Source organism: Dromaius novaehollandiae, chromosome 3, assembly GCF_036370855.1.
Source record: "Dromaius novaehollandiae isolate bDroNov1 chromosome 3, bDroNov1.hap1, whole genome shotgun sequence".
Taxonomy (NCBI): Eukaryota; Metazoa; Chordata; class Aves; order Casuariiformes; family Dromaiidae; genus Dromaius; species Dromaius novaehollandiae.
In genome coordinates, this window is record NC_088100.1 from 18,312,024 (window position 1) to 18,322,879 (window position 10,856).

A 10,856-nucleotide genomic window follows, 5' to 3' on the forward strand; every position below is an offset into this window, starting at 1 on the left:
TTCTCAGGAGAGTAAGGGGTGGGAAATGGGGTCAGTCCTTAGATGCTGACCCTGTTGAGGGCAGACAGTGATGGAAGAGGAGGGATCCTCTGGTGAAGAAAACCTTTTTTTCTTTTTCTTGTAGGCTCTGCTCAGTATGCCTCTTTATTCTCCACTCAAGTTAAAACTTGTGTTGTGCCACCAGCATCGTCAGGGTTTATATGCCTAATCTATTTTCAGTTTTGATATTGTTTATTCTGGTACCAGCAAGCTTGGTGTCAACTCCTGAAGTACGTAACTGCCTAAATGTGTGCTCCCCACAGAGGAGCTTCTCTACAAAGCGCTGTGGTTATGCACAAAGACAGAACAGTCTCTCCTCTTTCTAGGTTCACATACCCTCAGACTTGTACTCTCTTTTCTCCGTGTACTCCCTGTAATAATGGTGAAAAGGTCCAAGAAAAGGAGCACGGTGTAAAGTCAGAGAATCTGTCAGTAAACCCCCAGTATAGCTGCACAAAATGATCAGCAGCTGTAACCCAATTAAATGCAGCAATTTAACAGTACACTACTGCTCACCAGAGGGTATGTACTGATATACTCTGAGTACTCAGCCAAACCGTTTTGTACCAATTCTTGCAAACTTCTCCTTAGGAATCTTTAACATTTGGCTAGAGCTCCTCAAACACAAAGGGAAGATGAGAGGGAAGAGAAAAAGCACAAGAGCAGAGCGCAGGGAGAGCCAATTAGTAAGTAAATCCACTCTGTCTCTTGAACATAAAGTAATAGCTTCACAGGTGTGCACAGAAAAAGTTGCAGTTACAACATAACTAGAAGGTTAACTATTTAAAAGGTCATCTCAAGGAACATTCATATTAGTGTAGCCTTTCTTCTTCATTTCAAAGCTCCTGCTGCTCGTTTATGAGGCCAAAGTGAGGAATCAAGCTAGTCCTCATTTAATGTGATCATTTTAATAGCTAAGCCATTTCTGCACTTCTTTGCTTTTATGGACAGCGTGGCTCCAGTCTGTGCTGATCTGAATGCTCTTTTGCTTACTGGTATATGTGTGCTGTAAAAGCCACCATTTAGCTATCAACGAGTAGGGCGAGGAAAAAACTTGCCCAAAGAACTCTATTACAAAGCTGAGGTTCTACGTTTCCCAACAGAGCATTCAGTATTAGGCATACTCGGTAACATTTTTAATCTGAGAAACAGTTCTTGAGGCAAAAATTTTGATTATGTGAAGGCAAAGAAGAAAAGCATCATGCATTAGTGTTTTATAGCACATCTTACCCAGAGTTACATACTGTGATTTTTGCCCTACTTGTCAGCCAGACTATTAATCTTAGGAAAGCCCAGCATGAAATTTGAAAAGCAGGATACCTACCTTTCCCAGTCAGTATTAGTGAAGAAGACCATTTGAAGCCATCTATCTGCTTTCCACATGTCTCCTGCTAGAATCACCCACTGGCAGCCATCTTGCAAATGATAACATAGGACTCAGAGGGTCATGTAATAGTTGTGCAAATTACAAATGTCTTCAAAAGAAGACAGATCATATTCTTCTGGGCTTACTGTCCCTTAGCATATACTGTCCAGGAGTGCAATTCTCTGCAAAGAGAAATCTTCTCTCTGTTTTTATGTGGCCCTCTGAGTCCCATGTTATTGTTTGCAAGATGGCAGATCCCTGTAGATCTCTGTTACTTCATTCTGACTGTCTGAGACAGAGGCAAACTAGTAACATCTTAAAACTTGTCAGAGCCTTGATTGCATCAGTAGTGCTTGGTTGTGACTTAATTGACACCCTCTATGGCATTCTGAACACCACTTGGACTAGCAGCCACAGCCATAAGTCTGAGGAGGTGAAACACCAGCAGATAGAGGTTTCTCTCCTGAATTTTGTTAGTTGAGAGTGGCCTTGTTCTAGAATCACTCATTTCTGTAAATAAATCACATAACACTCACTTCACAATAAACTGGTATTTACCAGCCCGAGGTTATCAACACTATGGTTTTTCCTGCTTTTTTTATCTCCATATGGTAAAACCCCAGTATAAATTTTATTTTATCCTTTACAGACCTCTGTTTCAGTTCATTTTAAGTGACTAATTTGCCTAAATAGCCTTCAGTTTGCCTTGGAACTTTTTCAGCTGAACATGGTAAGAGAATAAAAGAATGTATACGATCTATTTAAATAATTGCCCCTTAACATCTCTAAAACTATGCAGAATATTTTTCTAAGCAGCAATAATGCCCAGTACTCATTTTCTGCCTATTTTTGTCCTTTGTCCTCCTTTCTGTAACCGAGCCCACTGTCATCTGGTAGAAATATTTACCAGTTGGATCTGAATTGGCCTGGTAACAGTGAGAACACATCTGGAGTCTAGACTCAGCGGCTCTATGGGCAGGGTCATATCTCTGCGCTCCATCAGCCCCAGCGCCTATTTCTGTTTACATAGGTGGTGTGCGGCATCATCTGTTTGAGCTGTCAGACGCCACCAGCCCCCAGCCCCCCGCGCCCCCAGCCCGCCAGCCCCGGGGGATGCCCCCTCCCCATCGCCCTGACCTGCCGCCGCCCCACCGCTATCAGCTGGAGACGGGAAGCGGGGGACCGCTGCGCACGCCACGGGGAGGAGGGGAGCAAAGCTCCCAGACCTGGGCGGTGCAGCGCTCTCAACCCGGCGAAGCCTCGCTTCGGTCCTGTCAGACTCAGTTTAACGGGGTACATTTGGCCGACAGAGCAGGAGCTGAGTGGCAGGATAATCTCTCCGTACATGGGGAACTGTGCTCTGAATCCTTTAAAAACTCTGTTGTTCTGTGTTTTTTCGTTTTTCCTAATTAAAACTGTGTGCTTAAACCCGTTGGACTTCCACATTAGAGAGTGAATGAGAGTATTTTTCTGAATACTGCTTTTAACCTCAAAGAAGGGACTGAAATAAGCTTAGAAAATGTATTGTGATACAAAATACAGTCATAAGAGGCTGCTCTGACAAGAATTTTTGTCCCATAACAACCCAGGGGTACCTGAATTTCTGTAATGTGTGAGACGGTTTCTTTATATATGTGCGTGTACATAGATGAGTTATAATGCTTTGGGATCAAAAGCATTATACAGGAACACCTCGTTATTGCCTCTATAAAACTGCCTGATGGGGTTTTCTTTTCATGGCTCTTGTCAAAAGGGACCAGTCCCAAAGAGCAGGAACTTTTCTGTGAGATTGATTGTACGTACAAAGATCACAAGTCAGTGTGATGCCCACCTCTTAAGTCAGCTAAGGAGCTGCACAATATGCCTCCAGGGCTAAAATCATGAGGTGGCGTGTACAACTTGAGCTAATTGCTCAGGCCACTGGTGAGGGGAAGGCAAAACATTATATCTTCTGTGGACTGGCACAGCACAGCACTTACAACACACCCTTAACAATGAGTTGTAGTATATTGCTGTTGCTCTTAAAATGACAGGCAAATATTTGTAAGTTCAAAATAGTGACATATCTGTGTTTCATTTCACAGTGTGGAAGCAAGTCCTATAAATGCTAAGAGGAATTCTGATCACAGAGAAAAATATTAGACCAATTTATACAATCACGTTTATCAGTAAACATCGTCTATTCTGTGTGTATATTTGGAGCTAATCTGCTTGAATGGGAGCATAAACAATTTTGTTGAAGGGGAGGAGTGTGATAGACAGCCTTCTGGTTTTTACATCATCAACAAAATGGAAAACTAGGTTTTAATTGCTGGGATAAATTCTGCCATCATTACTGAGATTTGTACGATCTTCTTGAATGTAATGGAATTACATAAGCGTTAATGAGTTAAAAGAGGGCTTGCAAAATATTCTGCTATTGGTGATGTGGCATAAATCAAAAATAATTCATCTTGACTCTCAGTCTGCAGAGGAGTTGGCAGAGTAGGCAATATTTATGTTTTTTTCAAAGATACATTTTTTCTTGTAAACTCTGAGTAAAATTTTGAAACGTGAGTAGTGTTGGCTCCATTTGGCACATGTTGGAGACAATGTTAATACATCTTTTAACTTTAATTGGAGCACAGCTTAGCTAACGCTAAGTATTTTGAAAATGCCATAACATCACTTTAAAACAACCACTTTTCAAAATATATTGTTTTCAAGAAAATGACTCTGTTTTCAAAGCTGAGGATCAAAAATGATCAGGTCTACACGAGACTTTTCCTTTCAAACACTGATTTGTAGCCACCAATGAAACAAAGCTAGTTAAAGTCTCTGCAAAAGAGAAACTTTAATTCATATATCACGGCTCTTGGATATAATATTTTCATGAATAAAAACAATAAAAATCACTCCCATTATGATACAAAAGATTAGTTTGAAAAAATATAATATCCAGAAATTACTTGAGCATGTTTTTATCCTACACCACATCACCACAATATTTCCACCAATTTTCATGATTATTCCACTTGGGTGCATTAAAGAGACTCTGAAAAATTACAGAAAGTAAAAGTAGAGTAGTTAGAATGTATTTTTTTAAATTAATACACATGTGACTTTACTTGATATATGATATAATGTATAGCTAACAGAAGGACTAAGCTTCAGTTCACAAAACTTGTCTGTGATAACAATCTCAGATTATTATTAAATACTAAGAAAGACTTATTCCCAAAGAGAATTTTAATATTGCTAAAAATATTGCCAGAAGAGAATAGAAAAACTTTGGTTGTCACCCAAAAGCAAGGAGGCGTACATTTGGATCTGATCTTTTAACTTGGTCATCTATGTTCATCTGGCCACTGCAAATTTCATTAATAGCATCACTAGTAAAGCTAATGCAGTGGCATCTGACCAGCAGTGCGCAGTGGATGTAGAGCTATCAGTCCACTCATTCTCATCTTCCTCTTCTATTTATTCTTATTGCTGGTAGTAAGTATGAAAAGTTTTCCGGATCAAAGCCAGCTCTTTCATTTTTTAATTCCTCTAGGACTTACGTCCTCCCTGCATTCCTAGATGTTACAAATAACATTAAATTTGCTTTTGTTTTAAAACCACTAACTTTGGAATCTTTACTTTTCCTTCCCCTTGTCCTATGATAGACAAACTCAGAGAACTAAGAGACATTCTGTGATTTTTGGACAACACATTGAACAGAGGTAGTAGAAGATCATACTAGATGCAGCATCTCTCAGAATCTTCTCAGGGGGTGGGAAAATATATTTTACAATGTGCAAAGGCAAATTTTTCAAAAATCTCATAGTCAGATTCCTTGTGCTTGAGTCTGAAAATGGGGCCAAATTTTCTAAAGTACTCACGGACCTCAGCAATTCCCATTGCAACACTTGCAGACAGAATTCTTAAAAAGGTTGGTACCTAGGGTGCAACTAGTATTGAAAGTCTTGCAATTTTCTTTTTTATTCAGAAGGAAACTAAGATATTTAGAAATCTTACACCAAGGACCTACTTGAAAATCATATATTGGATTTTTGAGTAGCAATTAAAACTTATCTTGCTTGCCTTATAACTTCCTCGGAAGAGTATCTCTTTGGAAAGTATGGGGTTAGAACTCTCTTATAAAAGTTGAGATGGCATGAAATTGCTAAAATAGAAAGACTAAACCAGAATATTTCCTTAGAACTAACCGCTTTGTTGCGGAGCTGCTCAGTCAAGGGAGGGGAATCCTTAGGATCTGAAAAAGCAAGCTCAGTAGTACATCTGTAGCTCTCTCAAGTGTTTGGAGGGCATTCAGGTGACACAGCATGAATGGATAGAGACTCTGCTTTGAGGTTCAGGTGTTCTGCTGACATAGCCGATTGCCTTCAGTTAAGTTATTCCATCAAAGAACTTGGCCTGATGTTCTAACCCCAGTTTTATACCAATGTGATTTTTTTTCATGGAAGGTGGGCAACATGGAGATGAACCACACAATGGCACGGTTTAGTAGTGGAGGAGCTAGCACTGATTTGTATGAAAAGTGTTTAGCTTTTAGTAAAAAGAATTAGAATAAAAAATCTAACAAAATTTTAACCCTTAAGAATGGCAGTCAGTAGTCAGATTTCACAAAGTTTAATGGTCTCATTTGATCAAAATCAACAGAATCCAAAGTAATTATGTTGCATGGTGAGAAAGAGTAACAGTGACTTACTAACTTGATGGTCATGGCCTAGTGGGGGCTCTTATTTTTAGGCCACTATTGCAAATCTGGCTCAGATAACAAGGATGAAAAAACATAGCTGTGTGAGAGTTGTTTACTCTCAGACATGAAATGAGTCAGAGATCTTAGTCAAATTCCTATGGGTAATTCTCTGTGTATTAAACTTTACCACCAAAACGGACAACACATGACTTGGCATCCTTCCCACAGTCTAAGCATATGCACAGCAACAATATTAGCATGGTTAACTCATAGAAATAACCAATGTATTCTCACTTTTTGCTTAGCCTGGCAAAAGTGGAGAGAAGCTTGAAGTCAATATGCTTCCCCAAAGACTTCAGATTACATTGTTATTCTGACAATTTTTACTGTGTCTAAATTCATGTAGTGAAGAGGGGATTGTGAAGATGGTGGATGTTGCCATAATTTTGGCCTGTTATGGGAAGTATGGAACCAGATGTGGAGGATAATGTAGGAAAGGAACACTAAAGGAGTATAAACACATGGTGAATAAAATAAGACCTTTCTGTCTCATATTTATGAAGAAGTCACATGTAAGAAAATGAACTTCTAAGAACCCACTGTGAGCAATGAAATAGGAGAGTCTGAAAGAATGAGTCTGGGACTGATCCTATTAAATAAACTCCAGTGTCAAAGAGCATCGTGGGATGTATTGCTCAAGAACAATAAATCCTATCACAAAGATTTCTGCTGCTAAGATTTACTATCTACAGTATGCTGCATGTACTGCTGGATCAGCTCTAGCCTGCAGGCTGGCTGATAGTTCTTTGAAAACTAGGATTTTTCTGGTCATAATTTCCACAGAAAAGTTCCACTTTCCATCAAAGACATTTGAAATTCATTACTTTTCAATCAACCTTTCACTTGGCTGTTTTCCCTTAATGTGCCCTCTGCAGCAGTTGCACTTCCACTGGTAAAGGTCTCCGGTTCACTGTCCTTGCTCTCTACCTAAATAATCCACAAATTGTGATTTAATTCAGATGAGCATAATATTAGCTTATTATGAATTATGGGTGTTTATACCACTACAGTATGCAAAAAATATCTAATTCTGCCAAACACATTACCTCTTAAAGTAAGAAGAGTTTGATCTGATTTCAGACAAGTTCTTCACAAAATTCAGTAAGAATTCAGATCATGAGGGAAGCCTTGTTTTATATGCATGCAGCTGTTGCTATAGGGACTAAAAAGGTACTTCTGTTACCTGAAGGTCAAAATGAACCCACAGAATTTTTAGTTCCACTGATAATGATGGCAAAAGAGAGATCTTGACTTTGCATTTCTTGGCTCATCTCAGATTTCTTTAACTCTCTGTATTCTGATGGAAGAATGTTATGTGTGGTAGAAATTCTTTTTTGAAATAGTATGGCAATTATTACAAAGTTATATTCATTTTAGAAATGAATTACCATCTAACATATGTTCATTCAAGGTTCTGAGTTGAACACGGTAGTAAATATGCTGCATGAAGACTAGTCATGAAAATAAAGGAAAAAAAAGATCTGGACATAATTATTTAGTTCAGTTTTGACTTTCCTTAGTAACTACAAATAGCAAGATACAAAACATCCAAATTAACATAATCTACAGGTTTTGTTATGTTGTACAAAATTACGATAATTAAAAAAAATCTGAACCTTGCAATAGATGCAAAAGACAAGTCAATAATATAGGACACATGTCACAGCAATATTCACACTTGAACTCTTAATGGAATTTCACCTTGAAACTGTTATCAGTTATTTGCTTTGTACTGACAGAACAAAATAAGCTCCTCATGGTTTCTAGAGACTTTATCCAGAAATGAATTAGGCATGAATGTCTCTTAGAACTTAGAGGAAAAAGAAAAAAAACCCAGCATTTATCCTTAAAATTTTCCTGGACAAAATAAAAAATAAAAAAGGCCTAATCTCTGCAGATGAGCAGGAAGGAGAGGACCCCCAAATAAGCAAGAGACAAAATCTTTTGTTCTGTCATTTTAAAGACAGAGATGTCATTCATCACAGAGAGCCACACAAATACAGAAGAGAGAGAAAGATGTAAATGCTGAATACAGAGCAAACCTCCTGGTTTAGAAACTATTCTTGCAACAGCAAACGAGAATCAATATTATGTAGTCTCTCTCTCATATGTGTAAAAATTGTTTTGATGACAGGAAATTGGATTGCAAGCCAGCTGGAGAATAATGAAGTTATTTCTTTCAAAGGTATGTAAAATCCTAAGTGCAATGATCATTAAGTCAAATACAATATTAGCTTCCAAGTTTGTTCTTGTTAGGCTAAAAAATACTTTCTTAGATATTACTTAAGTCTCATGACATCAACCATACTAAAATCTGACCTTGCTTCAAAAAATCCTGGCTTCTGCCATCAGTAGGAGCTTTGTTAGTGACAGCACAGGGTCCAGATGTATCAGAGAAAAGATCTGGAGTGTAATGGTCAGTCTCGAAATGGCAGATTCTGATTGTATTAAAACTTTGTGACTTCATAGGACCTCCTAGCTCTTGGGTCTGGTGTGCACCATGCCCATATCCTCACTCCACATTGCAAGGAGTCCCAAGCAAGGATCATGTCCTATGCTGCATCCTGAAGGCGGTTGGAGGAGAGGTCTGACCAGAGCTCCCACCCAAAGAATAGCAGGCCTAAGGCTGCAAAGCCACGCAGTTTGGAAGCCTGAGTCAATACTGGTGGTGGGAGCTTTGCTCATTCTGATCCACCACAGTGGAGGCCAAGCTGCTATTACTGTGCATACAGAGCCGCTGTTAATGTATGCTCGACAGCAGGGCTGTCGTGGTACCATGGGTGCTCTGCTCTCCCAGTATTCTTGTGTCTCCTCAACTGAGTAATGGGCTGGGAGGTACCAATGTGGGCTTGGCTGTCCAGCAACTTCTGAAAAAAGAGCAGTTTCTAAGAAAAACACCTCCTCCTCTGTCCTCCCACCTTGCCCCATGCTGTCTATAGGACTCTATGCAGTGTCATCAGTCCTTCCCTTGCTTCTATAAGCAAATTCTGAGGTGTTAAAGTAAATTATCTTTATTCTTGATTTTTTTTGTTGCCTCTTGCCTCACATTCTCTAGAGATTTTACTGTTCTTCCTGAGCCTGTCTACTACTGGACCAGTTAGCGGGAAGAGACAGGATTTGTTCAGAAGCGGCAAGTAGGAATGATTTTTTCATGCTTTGTCCTGTTCAGCAACTTGCTACGACCAATCTGCAGAAGACTGAGAAGTCTCTGCTTCCCTTCCTAAAACAAACTGCTCATGCTTGTTATTATACCAACTTGTAGTAGGCATATGCTACACTACATTACAGCACAAGTGAAGAACTGAGAATTTTGGTCATTGATTTGAATGACAAAAATATAAATAAACAATTGAAACAGAGGGTAGGATTTGGTCTGAGGGGATTTTCATCTGACAAAAACTCTGAAAGTCTTTGTAAGGAGCCAGATATTCAACTTACCAAAAGTATGATAAACATAGAACATACAAACGTATTTTGTTATGAGAACTGGCCAAGTGGAGTAAATTAACAGTAGTAGGCTTTTAAAATTGGGGTTTTACCCAGGGTCATCTGATGATGTAGGTGTATTTGAATTATAATCTTTTGCAATTGTTTTCAATTGAATGTGGACATCGTGACTATTCCTTTAGCTAAACCAATGGTTTTAATACAAACTCTTTAATCTATTAGTATTTCAAAAGTCCTTTCTTCACAGTAATAAAACATGTAACTGACAACATGACTTTGTAGAGTGAGCCCTATTAAAATTTACCAGCACAACAGAGGACACAAATACTTTGAGCTTACTACGTTGGTTAATGTATACTTCTGTTGCAGCTTATTTGTTGCTCCCTATGCTCTGCAGTAAATGCTTCCTGTAATACCTATGATCTGCCTTTTCACATTCAGAAACAGCTCTTTTTTTGAAAGTGGGAATTTTTCCCTAATATTAAACATTTTAATGTCTTAAGCATGTATATATGTAATATATGCTAAAGAGTCCAGCAAAATTTTTGGCTAGAGCTTTAGTATGTGTGCTTCTGGGTAAACTTCATTTTAAACTCATTGTGAACAGACAAGAATGCTTCAGTAAGTCTTACACTTGCTGTTTTCTTCAGCTATTTGGTTATGACTTTCTTCATATCTATGGCAAGTGCTGCTTGGCCAGCCTGATAAAACTAGGAACTCAAACTGGTTGTCCACTGAATATGGACAAGGAACAGATTTCAAAGTCTATACTAATGTCCCATTATACAAGTTTAACTTTGGGCAACTAGAAACATTTCTAGAAAAGGGTTGGTCTCACTATGTTTTTTCTATCTTCATCCTTTCTAATAGTATCAGTGAATGTTATCTGTGAACTCATCTTTTGGTAAACCACATAATTTCATACCATAAATATAACATTACTTGAAAATATAGTAAATATAATCAACTTTAGTCTTAAATATAATTTTTAATTATTTGTAACTTGCTATTGTATAATGCAATGCATAGAGGATGATAAATCTCTGAAATAGAATGTCTTTGAATATTTTTTCCAGAGGTAAAAGGCTAATACCTTAAAGTGTGTGCCTCAGCCCTCCAAACAGTCATATATTTTTGAATGATCTGAAATGTTTGATTAACCTTTTTTCCATTCTTTTGGCTTTTACAAGTTTCTGTACTCCTGGTTTCTGTCTGAGACTAGAAACCTAAGTAGCAAAACACCACGACAAAGACTGTGCT